Source organism: Diceros bicornis, assembly GCF_020826845.1.
Source record: "Diceros bicornis minor isolate mBicDic1 chromosome 6 unlocalized genomic scaffold, mDicBic1.mat.cur SUPER_6_unloc_1, whole genome shotgun sequence".
NCBI lineage: Eukaryota > Metazoa > Chordata > Mammalia > Perissodactyla > Rhinocerotidae > Diceros > Diceros bicornis.
This window is the reverse complement of record NW_026690919.1, coordinates 717,829-726,453: the sequence shown is the minus strand read 5'-3', so window position 1 is coordinate 726,453 and position 8,625 is coordinate 717,829.

Sequence of the window (8,625 nt, the reverse complement as noted above, 5' to 3'; positions counted from 1 at the left end):
AGCATTTGTTATAAATTAAGAATCCCTGGGCCTATTCGGAAGTCCTGAATCAGGTAGGTTTAACAATTATCCAAGGTAATTGGTAATTATACCAAGATCACTCATGTTTAGGCAGAACTGATGTGGTTCCACTGAGATCTGTGATGTAATCTCCTCCCTGTCCTCGCACCCAAATTGGCCAGCTCCCTGTCCGGTCAGTCGTCACGCTCTCTGTATCAGTGAAAGTACGCATATTTCTGGGCTCTATTCCCTCCAGAATTTCCAGTTCTGCCCTTGAAACAAAGGATATTTTCATTGAACCACTATGTTAATCAAGAGACAGGTACCTCTCACAAAAGATGTTTTCCTAAGCAAGCAGTTCTTCAATCCAGTGTTGGGTTAATGGGTAACGGCCATGGAGACCCCAGTCCTTTTACCCTTAAAAAGATATTTCTACATGAGAATCAAAGGTAACCTGTTGCATGAATTCCTTTGAACAATATGAAACCTAAATTTTTATTTTGAAAATTAAAAACCAGCCGTTGAAACATTCAAATAAAAAAGTAAATTCCGTGCTGTAAAAGACAGCTGTTTCTGAATAGGTCTGAAGACTGACAGCTGCAGGCAACTGCACCAGGTGTCGGTACATGGGGAATCCTGGGGAATTGATGAGGTTAGGAGCTCCCTGTCCACAGAAACAGCCTGTCCCGACCGGGCACCTGGAACAGACCAAGGGCGCTTTATTCTTGAATCTTCTTCCAGGGAAAATGTGCTGAGTTCACTCCATTGATCTACAAAGGCACGTGAGGTCGTTTGTCAAATGTGAAATCTCATATTTACAGAAGTCTAGAGAAATCGTTTCTTACCCAGTGTTTACTTCTGTTTGTCAGATTAAATAAAGTATAAGAAACAATAATCATCGTCACCGCCCCTCATTTCCATCTTTTGTTTCCAGACGTTTGTTCTTTGTCTTCTGAAAAAGTCTGTCTTTAAGAGTTTAGAGTTGGAAGGACACTTGAGGTAGTGATCTCTGAAACGTTCTTGATTAAGGCACCAGAAACAAAGTTCCCACACTCTTTACGGGACACCACTGGCTTTCAAGCTCTCTGCTGCACCCTGAGTAACCGAACAGAGTCTGGGACCTTCCAGGGAGAAAAGAGGAAGCTGAGAGCATGGTTTCTTCTACCACACCCCCACATGTCAGATTTACATATTAAATTTCCTGCAAAAGTGCATTTTAAAAATTAATTCCACTGGAGGGAGCCCACCATCCTGCACAACCCACCTTCTCAAATCCAAACTCTTGACATCCTAAATTTTAATCTCCTATGTAAATGCTAGGTCCCCATGGTTAGGACCCCCAATCACAGTGCAGTGTAAAGGGATCTTACCGTAGCGATTATTTATCAGTGCACCCATCTGTACTGAATCATCATGGACTCCTCGGTGTGAATTGAGATACTCTATGGTATGCAATGGCAGGTGTGCTTTTCACAATTGGGACTCTCCCTAAGGTGATCTCTCGTCTCCTGAAAGAACGAATCTAAAAGGTCTGCAGGTATCGTATCCGAGGAAGGAGGGGGAATGGGCCACCAGGCGTGATGTCTGCAGTAACATCTGTGTCGGATGCTCTGACCGGTCAGTCAACAGCGTTCCCTGCAAGGCCGTGCTGGCGGCATCATGCAGCACACTACAGCTGCAGATGCATTTTCTCTCCAGATCGACTATCAACTGGCAGACGCTGAATAGACCAGTTTTATCATTTCCCAGAGAAAGGCTCCTAAGTGGCTTCAATGATTCAGTCTGCCCTTTGTACCTCCTGCATGTGAAGGCAGACAATGTCCTGCTGGCTCAGATATAAATTTGTCCTCAGCTCTAAGGTGACATAAGTTTCTGAAAACTGAAACTGCAAAGATGTCCTTTGTCATCTGAGACCCTGTCTTCTTTCCGCCTGGAGTGCTAGCTGTGAGAGACGTGGGTCTGCCTCGGGTCTGCTTCCTGAGACTAAGCGTGTCTCACCCTCACATGCTTCTTTCCTGGCTCCACGTGGCCTGTGCTTTCTGCTGCTGGACTCATAAGATCATCAAGCTCTGCTTGATTTCACCTTTGTCTTTTAAAAGCATTTAAAAACAAAAAGGTAACAAGGTTCTTGTTTCTAGACTTGGTCTGGGCTGAGTTGAACGTTCTCTGAGGCAATGTTGACCACTTGAACAGCAGGCAGGGGACTCTCCCCTGGAGAAAACAGGGCAGCGCATCACTGCTCTGCTGAAGGATGAGGGTCCGTGAGTTTCTTAAATACATCCGCCTTGTCCATGGGCCACCTCATTTAGACCTCACTCATCAAACCCCGAAAGCCCTTCAAACCCTGAGTTCTCACCTCTTGCATAGCTCTCTTGACAACATAAACAGATGCTGAGGTGTCCGAGGCCTCAACAATCATGACCTAGATTCTGCACATGCATGTCAGAAAAGAAAGATGGTGTCCTGGCAGACGAGATCCTAAAGGGGAGAGTTATCAGGGCTATGCTCCCTGCAATCTGTAGGATATCAAAAGCAATTGGAATAATGTTTCCTTTTCTAGTTCCACGCCTTATAAAATATCATCTTTAAGAAGTCCTGGATGCCATAGGCCATCAGTCCCACGATGCTCAGTCTCCCATAGTTTACCATCTCAGATGTTAGGATGATTTGGCAAACCCGGCATCCTATGGTGCTTGTCCAGGGACAGTTGTGAGAGGTGTCACCTCCACTGCATGGAGAAAATTGGGGGTCATCTCTGCAGGTGTGGCTGACCAAGGGCGACCTCTGGGTGTTTCAAGCAACAAACATGGAAAGGCCCATCTGAGAAAGGCATGTGGTCCCCCACCATTGCTTAAATGTACTCCATTCATGTCTGGGAGCTCAAGGAAGCCACAGCATCAAAACTTGCCGAGCGGTGTCAGCGGCTGGGAAAACACCGTGGCCGTGATTAGAGTCTCTTCTACGAAATGCTTTCACAGGCACTGTAGCCACAGTGGGCAGCCATGGTTAAGTGGAAAACATGGGCATTTGTGGCTCAGTCAAGCATGGTTGGAACAACTGTGCTCTGAATGTGAATATGTTTTATGATGCCTTCACCAGCTCACTTACACTGTCCTCTTCATGCTTTCCAAATAACGATGTATCATACTAGTCTTTGTCTAAATATATGGATTTACGTGGGTATAAGTAGAGATATTTCAATAAACACATTGAGGAACACTTTCAATATGTATAAAACATCTAAGTCATAAAAGGGTATTTTTTTAGTTTAATCGGCAGTGCATTTTCATAAATAATGGCGAGTCTTTGAACTGACGGCAAGTCAGTGAAACAGAGAGTCATTGAAATCCAGCACTGAAATGGGACCATCTAGTGCGATGGACACCCAGTCTCAGTCACTGGATGTCAGGCTTCGAGGCCCCACGTGGTGCGTCAGGTCCTGCGTCCCAGTTAGCATCTCTCACGGCAGCCTGGAACGACCCACAATCCAAATGAAACTCCCCGTTTGCTGGCACACCTTTGAGCCGGGTGTCATAAGCACCTCCTTCAATGAGATTGCCTCCTTCAACCCTCTTCTGTATAAAATCTCATGATCTCAGGAAGGTTTAAGCACGCCGAGCCTCATTTTCCCACCTATAAATTCACATAGCCATGCTGTCTTCACACTGTGCTTCTGTGGTGGTGTTGACACAAACTCAGGCCGACGTGCAGCAGGGACGCACGGGCTCCCATCTTGCCATCTACACACCAGGCTTCCCCAAGTCTCCTTGGATGGTTCCAGGCTCCCAGAGGCACCGACACGGCACATGGATTTGTGTATTGTTGTTGTTATTTTAATCAAAGTCCAGTCCACCAGAAAGCTGTAGATATTTCTACAGGAATGTCTGGAGTCTGGTTAATTCAGAGGTTCAAGGATTCTGTTTAGCGTTGTTTAATGCTGGTAAAATAAGTAAATATGCACCCAGCACTGACACGCTTTTCTGCAGATGAGTGTCAGCAGCTCAGGGGTCGGATGTGGTCACCTGCGGAGCAGCCGCCCAGCGTGTCCAGCCTTCATCCAACCTTCTCCCTTGATTGGGAGGAAACCCATCCCGTGCTTTCTCAATCCTTCAGACCTTCTCTACAATATGCATCTACGTCCTCTGTCCCAGCACCTCGCGGGTGGAAAGCACATGCTTCTTACAACAGCCGCCTAACTGAGCTCCCTGCTCTCAGCACTGGCTCCATCAATCTCTCCTTGATCCTTCTGACAAACTGGTTTTCTGACCGCCCAGCTAAGGGCTTTCCTGGGGCTCCCCCGACCCTTGAGGGGCTCGCTTTCCTCACCAGCTTCACGCCCTGCTGTCCTGCTGTCTCCCCTCCCCCAGGACGCCCCCACTTCTTCACATTCCCCTATCTCCACCCTCTTCTGTCTTCTCCTAAATTCTTCTCATCTCCCGGTCCTTGTGTGGGTGAGGCTGGCTCTGTGGGCTCCTCCTGCTACCTCCCGGCCTGCAGTGGAGGCCTGCCCTCCCCCCGCCTGGGCCTGCTGCCCATGCCTCCCGGCAGGTCTGTCTCCCCTGCCAGCCCCTGTGAGGACCTGCGCCTGCGTCAGTTCAGTGTTTTCATCCAGATGCCACACAGCACCCGGCATGTTGTGCGTGCTCCAGAAACACATATTCACTCCCCAAAACCGATGAGATTGCACACTAACGCCCAGCCCCTGCAAGGACAGGCCTTAGCTTCTCCCTGTGCACGTCCTTCCAGGAGGAGGCCTCCTCTCCTCTTCTCTGGGGCCACCTGTTCGCTGAGCCTTGGAGTTCTGACTGCCATATCAGTGCTCACCCCTCTCTTCCTCCTGCCGCCTCCTGTCACACAGCCGGCACACATCTGGTGGGGCCTGGGCGTGACCTGGAAGCCTTTCTTCCCGTACATCAGGGCAGCAGTCACTAAGGCCTCGCCGTGCATCCCTTATTCCATCCTGCCCTTGACCTCTGCGCTCACCATTCCGTGGAGAGTGAGATCTCCGAGGAAGCCCCTAACGTTCTGACCCTATCAGGCCTCTGGGAAACGTGTGGCCCCACAGGGACCCTCCTTGCTCGGCTTCATGGTTCACCACCCCTTCCTGACTCTGCTCTCCCCTCTCCAGCTCTCTCTTCTCATCTCTGAAACCGGCCCTCCTCTTGATGAGAATTGAGCACCTTCCAGCACTCTCAGGCCGGCCGACTTCTCCTCAGAACACCTGACAGGCCCAACCCCCTCACCCTGCCTGTGTCAGTGGCGACAGTGTCGTGCCCACTCTGGCTGTGCCATGATCATGGACTCTGTTCTTAGGCTGTGTGTGTGTGAGAGACACGCCTTGGCGCATGTGTGTTGAGCACCATCACTGAACTTGTGTCATGTCTAAAATCAAGCTCCCCGTGCGTCTTCCCAGCCCTCAGAGAAGCCCAGCACGCATCTGTCCTCACCGTCCATGGAACACTCTTCTTCCTGGCCGGAAACCACTGCACATCTTCACCTCTCCTCCTCAGGATCTCTGCCTAATTGGTCCCATAAACCTTCCAGTTTGTTCTTGGAAATGACTCTGGGTCTGCTTCTTTCACCTCCAGTGGCCTTTCCACCACTGTGACACCACGACCTTGGTTCAGACTCAACATTCTCACCACTCGTGCCGCACGCTCTGACAGGTGACTTCCTGTCAGCAGTGTTCTCGTCCTGCGACTTCCCGTGGACGGACGTGGATTTCTATGCACTGCAGTCGGCAGAGTCTTCTGACCGAACAGAGTCTGCCACCTGCCCGGGTCACAAGCTCTCGGTGTCAGTCACCACGCGCTCCTCCATGCCTGCCTCCACGGGGCCTCCCCTCTGAACTGCCCTTCCTTCTGTAATCTTGCAATGACTGACTGTCAGATACTCCACGTGAATACACGGGGACGTCACTGGTGTTTCTTTCAACACCCAGCACGAGAGGCTCAATCCTCGATGAATGAAATGTTCCCCACTCCTGTGTCATGGACCCTTAGAGTCTAACATACTCCAGAGGAAGAGTGTGCTCTCAGTCCTCCCCAACACTCTAGTCCTTGTGACATCATGGGAACAGCAGGGTTAAAATGTTTTCCTGGAAAGAAAAGAGCCATATGTAAATAGTTCTTGCCTAAAAGCAGATCTTTCTCCTTGAATGATCACGTTCAACAAATCGGGCAGTAGGAGGCCCTATCGTGTCTTGCAAAAAACATTAAAACATTGTTTTACGGCAGTGAATAAGAATTCATTTAACTGGTTCTTGAGATTTCAAATAAAGGTCTAATTAACATCGAGAATTTCATTTTACTTTACACTAAAATGAGCAATCATTGGTTTTTAGGGTTTTTTTTTTTGAATTTGACACAGATTTACTCTCACCATGTCTGAGTATATTGAAGAGGTGTTGGGGAGAAAGAGTAAGGATAATGGGCACATGCCTGATCTTTATTCCACTGAACAGGCATCCCCAGGCATCAGCTGCTTGTGAGGCAGCAGGGGGTGTGTTAAATCTGAGGCTGCATGTGTCTGTTCACAGGGCCCTCGCTGCACTGGGATGAAGTACATGAAACGGACTCTAGGAGAAGAGGAAACGTCTTGGACTTTTATAAACCTTAGAACACGTCTGTTTTGCTCCAAGGCATCTGAACATCTGGGCAGCCGTTTCTCAATGGATTAGTCTGGACAATGTCTTTCAAACACCCTGAGTGGCAGAGTTCTGCCTGAGGGGCAGACGGCAGCTGAAGGGCAGGTGCTCCACACACCCGTCACTCGAGCTAGGGGTATGTGAGAAAATGCATCCCCTTTCATGTGTGGATAAATAGTTCCATTCCTTTGATTTCTTTTGTACTCTCTGGGGCCTACGGCATTGTGATAGCGTGAACATTCAACTCTCGCTGACCAAGTCTCAAGATGATGTGCTCACTCCTGATCGTCATTTCGCCAAGCTCCACTCTGTTGCTAATGATCTCAGAGAGTTTTCTGAAGATGAACTGCATTTTCCTTCAGTGTAAGATTATGCAGTATAAATACAAAGACACAGACCATGCAGCATCAGAGTCTGCAAAAGTGTATGTGAAATGTGCTGGTTGAGATATTGAAAGTGCAGCTGAGAGATGAGAAACAGGAAAAGACACAGCTGTGGAGTGTGGGTGTCCATGTGGGTCAAGTATGTGAGTAAGAGAGTTGAGGTGGAAGACAACAGGGACTGATGTGGAATTAGTCACTATGGAAACTCATGACCTGTCTTAAGAGGCAGCCTCTACTTGCTTCCAGCCAGTTGGTCATTGTCACTATGGGACAAGAGTGTAAAATCTTCTGATTTCTAATAGGAGCATGAAATGTGTATTTTACATAAAAGACCTGATTTCCAAAACCTTATTTAGACAAAACAACCTATGATTCACCAAAGATGGCCCCCAGTGTGCCAGTTTGCAATTTCTTGTCTAGAGCACTTGTTTTTAAACATTTTTCAAAGGCAGAGTCTACTTTTCAAATGGAGTCATGCGTGAAACTCTAAAATAAAAACTGACAGAAATACTTTTCCATTGCTATAAAATTATTTTGTTTGTTTAACTTTCTCATATTTATTTGCTATAATTTAGAAAATGGTGGCTCTGTTTTGATAGACATTTAAAAGTTGAAATTCTGGAGAATAGATTGCTGTGGCTGTTTTACATAGCCTCAGGATCCAAGTTATCGCTATATTTTGTTTTGGTGACACTATAACAAAAAAGTTCTGATTTACACAGAATCAGAAATATAGTTGCAAATAGTGATTTTTAAAGCATGCCTTACAATCCTGGGATACGTCCAAATTAAACTAGATCTGGGGCTTTAAAGAGGGGTCATAGGAAATCCTCACTTCCAAGATAAATTGCATAGCAAAACGTAACCACTTCTTCTCTCCTTACCACAAAAATAAAAGTCAGCCAAGTAGAACCCAAAACTCACCATAAGCACCAAAACTATCTATATCCCAACCCTGTCATGACTCATGGTTTACGGCAGAAAGAACATGCATCTAGCTAACACAACTCTCTCTGGAAGTGAATAAGTCACCGTTACTGGGTATTCCCACTGAGCTACCTTCCTGGAGAAGATGTGCACAGACCTGGGTTCTTAGTAAATGAAGCTGCAGAGGTCTGATCTTCATAGTGAATGACATATTCACAGGTATACAGGGATGAAAGGAAATTTTCATTTAGGTTGTGAACAAAACTGAGGTCATTTGCTCAGAAGCAAAATAACGTGCTAGCATATCACGAGGAGCTGGTTTTTTAAAAAAAAGGAAAAGAAAATGAAGATTTGGGCAGAGGGCGTGTCTGGATACTCAACAGTGATTCCACTAAGCCTCACTACTTCTCAGCTGGAGACGACTGTCAGTTACCGACCGCAATGGGAGTGTGAAGAGCGTATTGTTTGAGGGAGTTTGGCTCGTGATAGTCATGAAGAAGTGTCAAAAATCTCTATGCTTTTATGTATTTGGCCCATGACACAGATTTGAAAATAAAAAAAAATAAAATAGGCTAACCATTTTCATTTGTAGTCACATGTCGCTGTTTAAAGAAATGGCTACATGCTCTTCTTTAATCCAACAGAATGAGACCCATCAACAGTCCATTA